The 4793-nt window shown below is 34.9% G+C and overlaps 1 protein-coding gene across 2 annotated transcripts in view; it reads left to right on the top strand.

Moving 5' to 3' along the window:
* Nucleotides 1-2043: 2043 nt before the first annotated feature.
* The window catches only part of LOC106471957 (muscleblind-like protein 3), a 65978-nt gene continuing 63228 nt past the window's right edge, over nucleotides 2044-4793 (top strand). Inside the window, exon 1 of one of the 2 annotated variants that reach the window (XM_013932582.2) lies at nucleotides 2044-2184. The gene's annotated coding sequence lies outside the window, so the exon portion shown is untranslated. The remainder of the gene's footprint in view (nucleotides 2185-4793) is intronic. The other variant, XM_013932581.2, reaches the window with a different exon arrangement.

Below are 4793 nucleotides of genomic sequence, written 5' to 3'. Positions count from 1 at the left end.
TTTTTAGGCCTTCTCGTGGTTATTAAAAATTTCTGTACTATTACACTGAGTCTGACAGGATAAATATTTGTTTGTTTGTTTGTTTGAAATTAAGCACAAAGCTACACAATGGGCTAACTGTGCTCTGCCCAACACGCCTATCGAAACCCAGAATTTAGCGTTGTAACTCCGCAGACATTCCGCTGTGCCACTGGGGGGGGGGGGGTAAATGAAGGATGGAACATTATTGTGAACAGGAATGATAGTTTATTATTGGTTAATGCCAGTTGCCAGTTAAAGTGAGTCATTAGTACAAAGAAAGGGCTTAGTTCTTGTAGTCCGGGGACTAGCTTGTAAAAATCAATAGAAAATCTTTAACATTGGGAGGTCCATAAGGGAAAAGATGATACCGTTTAATGCAATCCAATACAACAAGCCAGGTAAACTTGACTGGGTGGGATTTAGTGAGGGTGTAGCCGTGCGTGCATGATAGTGTTTCTGATTACTGAATTGCAACAGTATTTTTCTCTATGTCAATCACTAAAGAAATAAGACAATATGGACACACATCCGTTGTTGTTGGTGTTACATAATTTGAAAAGTTGTCGTTTACTGGTTATTAGGTGGAAGATACAAGTGATCTGATGTCAAGAGGAAGACTGCAGTTAATTTGATGTGATGGGAAGGAGTGAAAATTACATTTGTTTTAATTTTAACTTAAATATTATAGTTGATCTACTGTTAGATGGAAAATTAAAAGTAATTTAACGTGAAGTATTATAATACATTTGTTGATTTGATGTGAACAGTTTCCGTGGCTATCTCTCCGGTTTTTTTAAGATGGTCGTAATCTAGAAGTTGAAAGTGTAATATTTCATAAAGAATAAGTTGTTGTAGTTTTGTTCTTTACAGTTCACGGCTCTCTGAACAACTATATTGCTCTTGTCAGCCTTTAAAATGATATTTTTATTCTTATAAAGATATATGATCGTTTTCAGTTCTGAAGTCGAGATATTTGATCTGACATTTTCGCATTATTTAACAATATTGTGAACATGACAAGAAAAGAAAATGTGAAACCCATCTAGCCAAAAAGGGGGGGATTTTAAGCTAGCATTCGGTTAAAAAAAGGAGAAAGTTACCCTGTATTTTGCCCTCGAAATCAGAAGCTTTGGTTACTAGTTTCTTGGAAATTCTAAATCTATGTTTATTTCTAACAAGGGCGAGTTTTCTCGAACAATCGGAAATCATAACGTTGAAAAGAAAACCAGTTATGTGTAGAAGGAAGCTCATTGTTTGAGTTCCCATTATTATGTATTTCTACACTAATCTTGGGGAAAAGAGAGGGAGTAATTATAATGTAGAATGTAACTTCAGGCATAGGCGATTCAGCATATTGTTGTTTATAATTTACTGTATTTGAGTGCAGTGACCTCTATATTCTCATCCGCAAAGTAATTGATGTCAAAAACCACCTACTTTAAAATAATAACATAAAAAAGAATGCTTTTATTTTGACAGTTTTGTATTACAACTTTACATGCCCTGTTTGACTGCTGCTTTAGTACTTTAGGGAAGTGCATACACATTTCAAATATGTTAGAGTACAGAGTGTCTTTAACCAAATCGACTGTCTGAATAGGACTCACGATTAATGAGCTTGTCATTTGACTCAGACAAGGTGTACTTCTGTAAAATCATAAAGTACATAACGAAAGAAAACGGATTGTTTTCGCCTACCTCTGTTCTCACCACCTACTCGTCTTCATCAGAGGTTATCAAAAACTGGTGTCACAGTGTCCCAATGGCGTCTGCTTGACAGTTGTATAAATGATTACCAAGTGAAGTAGGAAGTGGGTAGGCGGTACTGCCAAGGACGACCCTAAAGTCACACTGTATACATTAACTGTGTAGAATGGCTCGTGACCTGCACATGTACGTGTCAGTCAAGTCCTAATGAAAAGGGGCAAATGAAAGAGCGTGTGCTGTATACAACAAGACAAACACATTATTCTTTCGAAACGTACCGTTGATATATCCTCTTGGCGTTATCATGAGTTTATTCGAAAACACCCGACAAAACAGCTAAAAAAATTCGCCTGGCTTAATACGTGGTGGATAGAATTATCTCTACTAAATAATTATGCTGCTGTGCTTGTCAGTTAATATGCGATACCAAGGTTAATTCTTGTCTTGCGGTGTACGGTAAGAAACCTCGTTGATTTCAGATACATTCTTAGAAAATGATAAAACAGTGTTGTTTGAGTCAATTGAAAAAATAAATAACAATGTTATGAGGGAAGTGAAGTATTCAGTAGAAGTAAGGAATATTGTTGATGATGTGAACTAGTGTTACATCTTACCGTAATCCTAATAATAGCTTCCATACAGTTTAAGTCGCGCTGGTCCCATTCTGTCCACTGATACAAGGAAACGTCATTCAAACTAGTTAAGTTTGTAGTAAAAAAAAACCCTATTAATAGGGATTTATGCTATACCATTTTATGACTTCTCATTGTTATTACTAGTTATTCGCAAAAAAAGTTTTCAAACACATTTTTCAAAACGGTTTATCCATCAGGCTGTTTGTGGGTTCATGACCTTATTGATTACAGGGTTACGAATAACTTGAATTACATAAAAAGTAAATATAAAATACTATCGATACTGCAGTTAATTCCACTAATTACCGCTGGGATCCACAATATATATTCCACATACAAAATAAGTAATTTCACAAAACATTTTGGTCAGTTCTTTAGATTGAGTGTTGTATCAGGCAAAAACATAAAGTTATTCAATATGATGCAATACGTGGACACCACTGGTAATGAGTATTATAAAAGTATGTCGATAATTTGAAGGTTAAAAGTCACTGTATAATAGCAACTTCATAATACTGATGCTGACGACTGACTGGTAACGTGAGTGATAGTTATTGCGTTCGTGATTTCATTTCCAGTTAAAATTTTGCGAGTTCTAAAATCTAGATCAGTGATCCCCAGTTATTTTCCACACTTAATCACTTCATACGATGACCATAAAGCCAAGGACCTGACCTGAGCTTGTTGGGGAATACGTCATTTCGGACAATTTTACTTATGCAATATTTGATCATTGTTCATTGGACACGAATCAGGTTTTCGAGGGCCTGATGTTGCCCGCAGACTGCCTCTTGGGGACCTTTAACCTAAAGTTTGTTAGTGGTTTATTTAATCTTGAATGCTACATACAGACCAAAAGCATGTTCTGTAAAACCACTTTTACTTGTTAAAATGAAATTGAAAATGTTCAGTTTCTTCTGCACAAGTCCAAAATAGCTGGTTCGAAAATATTTGATATATTTTTTAGCCTGATTTGGGTAGTTTCTGGAATTTATTTCTGTATAAAAGAAAGATTATATCACCGTGTACGTAAAAACGCTGCCATATTTTCAAACTACAATATTAGTTGTTAAACTAAGCAATAATAGACTTTAGCTTCTTTTTTCAACTCGACTAACGGATGATTTGAAACTCAGTTAAAAGTGTGGCTAGATTGGTGATGTCCACAGTTTGGTTTCAGTTTGGGTTTTAAACTCTATAAAACCTCATTGCCTCAGAACTTTATCCTCTGATATTTAGGTCTTTATTGATCAATTCTTTATATGTAATGCCTAGAAATCAAAAATAACATAAATATAATTATAAAGTGGACTTTTCATCGTGATGACGTCCTACAACTTGTTTCCTGTAATTGTGTTTATTGTCAAGCGCAAAAATACACTATGAGCTGCCTGGATTCTGCCTACCGCTGGTATCGAAACTCGTTTTTAGAGTTATAAGCCCTAAGACTTACCGCTGAACCCGGCGGGGGGGGGGGGGTAACCTGTCTTTGTGAATTTAGATGAAGATTGATCGGATGTGTTGTGGAGTCTGAAAATGCGAATTTTCAAAATTACCCGAATCTTTCTAAATTGTGCTTCGATAAACGTAGACTTCTCTTGTGTTTGAAGAATTTTCGAATACTTTGAAAATTTGCCGAAGTTGGAGAGTTAAACTTGGGTCGTATATTTTACATTATTTCTTTCCCAGTCCTTTTTTATCAGGGGTTAGAAAAGTTTTTATAAAAAACAGGGCGGTTAGATGTTATTTTCAGTTAAAAGGGAAATAATTTATTATTTAGTTTGATCTCTTGCATTGAAAATACGATGATTTAGGAAACTTAAGAAAATTGGGTTAATTCAACATATTTCTCAATAGATAACGTTAACGAGAAAAAGCTCAGCAGCAAGCTTGTGGATTTATAACACTAAAATTTGGGGTTCGATATCTGCAGTGGACGCAGCTCTTGCAGATGGGTCATCGTGTAGCTTTGCACTTAACAAACAAGCAAAGAAACACTAAACATTTTTATATGACTCACTGCAATCTTAATTTGTCGTGACCTCGATGTTACATGAATAATTGGTACTAATATTAATATTATCATTTGTAATTTCACTGTTATAATTGTGAACCGTTGTTGAAAGATTTGGAAACCTGTTTTATTTTGTAAGTGAATATCTTACCATATGAAGAAAGTATAAAATACTGAGAATAATTACTAAGTTGCAAGTATACAGTATTACAGGGGTTTATACTGATAAATATATGTAAAGCGTACGCCATCTTGTACTTAGCACGTATTAATTTCTCACCTGTCTCATCTTGATCCATTATTTGAATAATGATACTGTTACGTCTCCGTTCGTTCGTTAATTTTCCGTAAATTCGTTCCGACGAAACTTTAGCGACACAAGTCCTTTCTTAAATAAAACTGGTTTATTCTTTCCG

Source organism: Limulus polyphemus, unplaced genomic scaffold (genome assembly GCF_000517525.1).
Source record: "Limulus polyphemus unplaced genomic scaffold, Limulus_polyphemus-2.1.2 Scaffold4988, whole genome shotgun sequence".
In the NCBI taxonomy this organism is placed as follows: Eukaryota; Metazoa; Arthropoda; class Merostomata; order Xiphosura; family Limulidae; genus Limulus; species Limulus polyphemus.
This window is presented reverse-complemented; position numbering and strand designations above follow the sequence as displayed.